Source organism: Dipodomys ordii, unplaced genomic scaffold (genome assembly GCF_000151885.1).
Source record: "Dipodomys ordii isolate 6190 unplaced genomic scaffold, Dord_2.0 Scaffold17, whole genome shotgun sequence".
Taxonomy (NCBI): domain Eukaryota; kingdom Metazoa; phylum Chordata; class Mammalia; order Rodentia; family Heteromyidae; genus Dipodomys; species Dipodomys ordii.
This window is the reverse complement of record NW_012267233.1, coordinates 21,553,382-21,561,184: the sequence shown is the minus strand read 5'-3', so window position 1 is coordinate 21,561,184 and position 7,803 is coordinate 21,553,382. Positions and strand designations below refer to the sequence as shown.

The following is a 7,803-nucleotide window of genomic DNA, read 5'->3' as shown; positions in this document are numbered from 1 at the left end:
CCCTGGAGTTCCGGGATGCCAGTTCCGGGGGCGGGAAAACGCTACGATTGGATGGGGCTTCGGGGACCGGAGCGGGGCGTGGGAGAGTAGGTGTTCCCTGCTGCCGCCATCTTGGCGCTGCTTCGAGGTCTGGCCGCAAAGCAAAGGTCAACTGGAACTTGTGAAGGACATCCAACGGCGTAAGTGTGAAAGGAAAAGTTGCACCGACCCCGCCGCTGCCTTTAAACACAGGTTGAATCCTGGCGCCAAGGGGATGGATGCCTGGAAGAACCAAACTGCGTGCATCGCGGGAATGAAGAGATTGAGCCTGGAAATGGAGTTTCCGAGAAGGGAGAGGGAAGCCAGACAAGAGCGACCAAGCCAAGCACCCCGGGCCCAGGAAGAGGAGGAGGTGGCTGCCAGGATGGCGTGCACAGCCCAGTGGCAGCGCTTGCCTGGCGCGCCCAGGCCCGTGCAGACACGCGCTCACCGGAGGCTGGGAGTAACACCTGAGTCTCCGCGGAGGCCTCTCTCCAGAGTGCGGTGACTTCGGAGGTGAAGGGAACCGAGCCCCGACCGAAGCAGAAACACAGGCTGCAAAAAGAAATCGACTAGAGGATGGGATTTGTGGGCTCTCAGGGCCAGTAGTCCTGGTTAAAAACAAACAGGTTGCATCCACGTGGTGCTTTCTGACACGCGCAATGAAGTGGACTCATATTGCATCTCTTCTGCCCAATGTTCTTGTAAAGTACTGTAGTAAAATTATAGTAAAAGAACACACAAGTACAATTGAGGGCGCAAAGCTAGTGATTTTTTTTCTTGAAAGACTGGAATCCATATATATCTTATGGGAAAGAGTAATAGTGCTTTTTTAAAAAATTATGGTTGGGGCTGGGAAGGTGGCTCAGTGGTAGAGCGCTTGCCTTGCATGCCTGAGGCCCTGGGTTCGATTCCTCAGCACCACGTAAGCAAAAAGAAAAAAGCCGGAAGTGGCGCTGTGGCTCAAGTGGTAGAGCGCTAGCCTTGAGCTGAAGAGCTGAGGGACAGCACCCAGGCCCAGAGTTCAGGTCCCACGACCGGACCCCCCCAAAAAATATTATGGTTATTATCGCCACCATTTCAGCCATATTTATTTAGGATTTGTTAGTTGATATCTCTATTTTTGTGTTTTTGTCTGTGGTCATGGATTTTTTGCCTGATTGGTTGGGATTTGGAGAGGTGATTTTTTGAGACAGGGTTTTACGGTGTGGCTTAAGCTGGCCTCAACTTCCTGTTCTCCTGCCTCCATCTCCCAAATGCTAAGGTTAGAGTTGTTTGCCACCATGCCTGGGTCCTGCTTTCTTCATTTCTGAAATATGTTTTTAAAAAATACATAGGTCTTCTCAGTTTCTGGACCCAGAGAGTGCTACTTTTATTTCTGCTGATGGCTATCTCAATATTGCTAAATGGTATGTTGGACATGATCATTCTGAAATTGCATTTCTGATATTTCAGCTAGAGTAACTTTTGTATGTATAATGGGGATAAGCCTAGGACCTTGTGTATGCTAGATAAGTACTCTACCACTGAGCTGCACCGTATTCCATGATACATACTTGTTTTAAAGTTCTTATATGAAATTCAGATTATGTAGACTTCCTATATTTTGTCTGTCAGCCCTACTTCATTCTTCATGGTTGAGGATCATTGGCTTCCAGTGTCCCTCAGCTTAAGTTTTATTGATTGTTTCCTATGACTTGGCTCAGGTCAGGCATTTTTGGTAGGCACATTGAATGACATAACCTGTTTGTGGCTTAACATAATGAGGCCCCTGATGAAATTTTCCTGAATTACTGGAAAAGCAGATTTTAAAAAAAAGGTTTTTGTGCTTGTGATCAAACCCATAGTCTTGTGCATACAAAATAGGTGCTTTACAACTGCAATATGAATTGGGATCTATTTAAAAGGGAGATTAAAAGGGTTGCTACTGTTACTCAATGATAGGGTGCCCTGGGTTTGATCCCCAGGACTGAAAGGAATAGAGGTAAATTAGGACATTTTATCCTCCTCCTTTAAATTCATTTCTGCTATATTATCTCCTACCCAATTAACTATACTATCTGCTATCTTGTACCTACCTCTTTAGTCTCTCATTTTCCCTTTCTCTTTCCTCCTTCCCCCCTCCTTCTCCTACCCCCCCCCAGTTTAGTAACACTTTTTCTTCAATGAGCCTCATGATATTCTTTTCTTTCCCTCAGTGAGCCAATGTGATATTCTATCAGGAATCTTTTCTATTCCTCCACCTTATACCTTCTTTACCCCACTTCATTATTCCATAGACCATTAAGTTCTATTTATCTATTGTCTCTCAGCTTAAGTGTCACTTCTTCAAAACAACTGCTCTTCTTCCAAATATACCTTGATTTCCTTTACGACGCTAAGCACATAATAAAATTTCAGTTTTACTTGTGTGATGTTAATCTGGAGTACATTTTGAAGACATGGTTGATAACAATTGGTGACATTTACCTTCATTGTAGTGTAATCTTTAATGACCATAGATGATATTTTGCTTATAATAAGCTCGCACAAATTCTCCATTTGCTCAAGAAATATATACTTTGTACCTGCAATATGTCCAATATTCTTTTTTTTTTTTTTTTTTTGCAGTCATGGGTCTTGAACTCTGGGCCTGGGCACTGTCCTTCAGCTGTTCAACTCAAGATTTGGGCTCTACCACTTGAGCACCACTTCTGGTTTTCTGGTGGTTAACTGGAGATCAGAGTGTCATGGACTTTCCGGCCCAGGATGGCTTTGAACTATGATCGTCAGATCTCAGCCTTCTGAGTACCTAGGATTACTGGCATGAACCACTGGTACCTGGCCTAATATTCTTCTAGAAGCAGTTAACAGAACAATTCCTAGTAGAGTATATATTCTAGTTGAGGAAAGATATAAACCACATAAATATCAAAAGATATAATATGGTATAAGTTGATAAAACATTTATCAATAAATAAAATAAAACAATAAAATAGAAATATTATTTCCTGTTTGCAATAATTACTTACTTGCAATGTTATGGCATTCCCCCTCCCCACCTCCCTCCCGTATTACTAGAGATTGATCCCAGGACATGATACTGCTACCCATGAATGACTCCTTCAGCCCAGACATTAGGTGATAGCCAGAGAAGACTGTGCTGAGAACTTTTAAATAAAGAACCAAAGAAGAAGTGAGCCATGAGTCTATTTATGAGCTGAGTATTTTGTGTGGAAGGAAAAAAAAATATGTGAAGATCTGCTTTGGGAAGCAAATGGTGTTTTATGTGAAGAGTAGGCCCACCATAGATGCAATAGAGAGAACAAGAAGAATAGTAGAGATCAGAAATGAGATGGATATCAAGTACTATAGGACTTCATTTTTGTGTGTGTATGATTATAGCATGACTTAATTTACTTTTTGTTAGTCCTGGGGCTTGCACTCTGGGCCCAGTCACTTTCCCTGACCTTTTGCTCAAGGTTAGTGCTCTTCCACTTGAGCCACAGTTCCACTTCTTGCTTTTTGAGTAGTTTATTGGTGATAAGAGTCTTACAGACTTTGCTGCCTAGGATGGCTTTGAACTGCAATCTGTAGACCTCAGCCTCCTGAGTAGCTAGGATTGTAGGCATAAGCTATCCACACCAGATTAATTTTGAAAATAGACTAAAGGAAAGCACTTGAGTAGCACTTGTTAGTCTAAAAAGCAATAGTAATGGCCTGGATTACACTGGAAGATATGGTCAGAATCCGGACACATTTGGAAGGTAGAGCTAAAAGGGTTAGCACATCTTTGACACTTGGTATGATCTATCAGTGGTGTGAAAGAAGAGACAAAGAGCTACTGAGCACCAGTGGCTCAGGCTTGTAATCCTAAGTACTGAGGAGGCTGAGATCTGAGGATCCTGGTTCAAAGCCAGCACCAGCAGCAAAGTCCATGAAACTCTTACCTCCAATTAGCCATCAAAAGCTGGGCTTAGAGCTATGGCTCAAGTGGTAGAGCACTAACCTTGGACAAAAAAGCTTAAGGTCAGTGCCCAGGTCCTGAATCCAAGCCTCAGGAGGGCACACACACACACACACACACACACATACAGACACACACACACACAAAAAGACTCCAGTCATTTGCTGGGTTGATCTCAGGACATTATGCTGCTAGGCAAGTAAGTGTAGGCCAAACAGCAGAAGGATTTTCCATTACTTTGGAAAGAGAAGAATGTAGGAGGAACTGCTTTGGAGTAGAAGATCAGGATTTTGCATCTGTACATGTTTTAAAGTGCATAGATTTGAAATGCATGTTGGGAGATCCTAGTCTGGTGGCTAATACCACTAATTTTGGTTTGAGGCCAGCCCAGGCAAATGGCTAGAGACACTCATGAGACACTCATATCTCAACTAAATAAATACAAGAATGATGAAATTCAAAGATATTGTGCAGTGCTGAAGATGTGAATGAAGACAGAAAAGGTCCAAGAACCAATTCTTGGGGTACTTTGGTGTTTAATAATTAGCAAACTGAGTGGTGTGGTTCACACCTGTAATCACAGCACTTTGGAGGCAGTGGTAGGAGGATCATGAGTTGAGGCCAGCCTAAGCTACATTAAGAATTCAAGCATATCCTGAGCTACAATAGTGAGACCTGTCTCCAAAAATAAAAATGCAAAACAAACAAGAAAATCCCAACCAACAAACAAACAGACAAAAATGTCTGGGATTTTAAGAATAAAAAAACAAGAACATCCCATGAGGTAGAATGTCTAGGTGTTTTGTAAAATCTCATTTCAACACACATTTAACTCTTCATCAGATATTAAGTCCTATATTTTTATTTCTAGACCTCATTATATCTTACATAACATGTATTCAACACTTGTTCAATTACTAAGTGAATGAGTAAGAGCAAAAGTAGAATGGAATTTTAGACTGTGGTTGAGGAGAATGAATAAATTCATTCAATAGCTTTGGCATATGTAGTCAAAGACACAGTGCCAAAAAGAAATGGCTTTTTTGGCTAAAAGCATAAAGCTATCCCCTGTCTCTTAGTGAAGATAGAAACTGAAAGTTAGTTATAGATACTCAGTATTCTGGGAATTTTGAAAATTAAAATAGTGGTGTCTAAGGACTTTTATTTACATTTAGAAACAACAAATAGAGCCAGCAACCTTAGGAAATAAAATAAATAAATCTCTTCTCAACTCTATGCCACACACAAAGGCCTTGTTCTCTTCTTGCAATCTGTTGGCTTTGTCTTGCCTCTGTCCCTTTACAATTCTTCTGGCCCCAGGCATTTATTTTTATTTTTGTACTGATTTGGGGCTTTAACTGAGGGCCTGGGTGCTGCTCTATAGTTTTTTTTTTTTGCTCAAGGCTAGCAATCTACCACTTGAGCCACAGCTCCACTTCTGTCTTCTTAGTGGAGAATTGGAGATCTGAGGCTCAAGACTTTCCTGCTCAGGCTAACTTTGAACTGTGATCCTCAGTTCTCAGCCTCCTGAGTAGATAGGCTTATAGGATTACAGGTGAATAGCTTTTAAAATTTATTATTTATTTATTCATTTGTTTGTTTAGTTAGTGCTGGCACTGGGGCTTGAACTCAGGGTTGGGGCACTGCCGCTTAGCTTTTTCATTCAGGGCGAGCTCTCTACTACTTAAGCTACAATTCTACTTCTGGCATTTTGGTGGTTAACTGGAGAGTTTCATGGACTTTCCTGTAGGATGGCTTTGAACCATGATCCTTAGATATCAGCTTCCTGAGTACCTAGGATTACAGTTATGAGCCACCTGTGTCTAGCTATGTCCCAGATCTTTGTAAAGATCCCTTTTTTTCCCCCCCTGGGCCTGGGGCTTGAACTTTGGGCCTGGGAGCTGTCACTAAGCTTTTGGGCTCCATTAGTACTCTATCACTTGAGTCACAATTCCACTTCCAGCTTTTTGGTGGTTAATTAGAGATAAGAGTCTTATGGACTTTCCTGCCAGTGCTGGCTTTGAACCATGATCCTCATATCTCAGCTTCCTGAGTAGCTAAGATTACAGCCATGAGCTGCCAGCACCCAGTTTTCCATCTTATTTTTTGAAGTGTCAGATGAAATACCATTTTAGAAAGGTCTTTGAATCCCCAGTCTAAAAAATCCCTACTTTTATCTACAAGTCCCTCTGTATCACAACTCTCTGTACCCTTTCCTCTTGACACTTGTTGTGTGTGAGATCTCTTTGGTCTTTAATAACATTATTTGCTCATCTTTTAGTACAGAAGCTCCTATCTGTAAAGCTCAGTTATTTAGCATAAATCTAGAACAAGGCTTGGTCCCTATTTTTTTTTCATTTTTCCCCTTCTTGCACAATTAGTTTTTACTCATTTATATAGGGTGATTTTTTTTCTGTATTTTCTCCTATTAAGTAAACGAACTAATCCTTGTCATATTGTGGCAAGTAGTTTCCAAGTATATTTATTGATTTTGTCCCTGTTTCTTGGGCAGAAGTTCTAAATTTTTAATCAAATTATCACTATCTCCCACAGTGGTTTGCTTAGTTGAGTAATAGCACCAACCCAACCATCTTCTCTCTCTCTTTTTTCAACCAGGGTGTTTAGAAGTTAATTTACTTAGTAGTATTTATGACATTATGGCAAATGCTCAACTACTTAGCTATGTGAAGCATACCTTTCTCATTTATGAAAAGATATACAATAGTATCAAATCTGTTACAAAGTTGTGAAGATTAAATGAAATTAAGGATAACCCTGCAAGTGAGTGCACCCAATTTAAGAGTTTCTAACTAAGTATGCTTTAGAGCTCCTGTTTCACTATTTATATCCCATGAGTTTTTCTGTCTTATCAAATATTTTAATATTTTAATCCTGGGTTTGGAGTTTGCACGTGATCTCTTTAATAGCTTTTTTTTAATTTAAATTTTATTTAAAGGTGATGGACAGAGGGGTTACAACTACATAAGTCAGTTAACGAGAGCATTTCTTTTTTTGGGGGGGGGTCCCGTGGGGCCTGAACTCTGGGCCTGTGTGCTGTCCCTCAGCTCTTCAGCTCTACCACTTGAGCCACAGCACCACTTCCGGCTTTTTTCTTTTTGCTTATTTGGTGCTGAGGAATCGAACCCAGGGCCTCATGCAAGTGCTCTACCACTGAGCCACTTTCCCAGCCCCAATGAGAGCATTTCTTTTTGAACAGTGAACTGAATACCTTTTAAATAACTTACTGGCCGGTCGCTGGTGGCCCATTCCTGTAATCCTATTTACTCAGAAGGCTGAGAGCTGAGGATCACGGTTTGCAGACAGTCAGGGCAGGAAAGTCTTATCTCCAGTTAACCACCGGAAAACTGGAGGGGGGGGGACTGTGGCTCAAAGTGGTAGAGCAAGCAGAAAAGCCCAGGGACAATGCCGGGGCCCTGAGTTCAAGCCCCCCCCCCCTCCCGCAAACAGCCTACTGACAGGAAGTTGAGTAAAATCACTGGCTAGGTGAACGGTGGGACCGTGTGGGCTGCCGGTGGCAGACCCCGCCTCCTCCCAGCCCTCCCCGCCCCCTCCTCCCGCACCTCCCTTTCCCTACCCTCCGCGGTCCGCGCCCCGCCCTCCCGCCCCCACCCATCTGCCCTTCCAGCTCCCGGTTCCTGTAAACCCCGGGCAGCCCAGGCAACCTTGCGGACTCTACCTTTCCACTACCTTCGCCAGACGTCCCTCCACTGGATTCGCGCGTGAGTGCGGGCCTTCCCCGCTCCGGGGCGGGTGTGCCAGCCCCCCCACCCCGGCCAACCACCAGCTTCTCGCGGGAGGGGGCGCGGAGGGCCGCCGGG

General features: G+C 43.0%; 1 protein-coding gene across 1 annotated transcript in view; it reads left to right on the top strand.

Annotated features, from left to right (window-relative positions):
- The first annotated feature begins 7,606 nt into the window (after positions 1–7,606).
- The window catches only part of Cpne3 (copine III), a 53,793-nt gene continuing 53,596 nt past the window's right edge, over positions 7,607–7,803 (top strand). Inside the window, 1 exon segment of the mRNA XM_013012408.1 lies at positions 7,607–7,704. The gene's annotated coding sequence lies outside the window, so the exon portion shown is untranslated.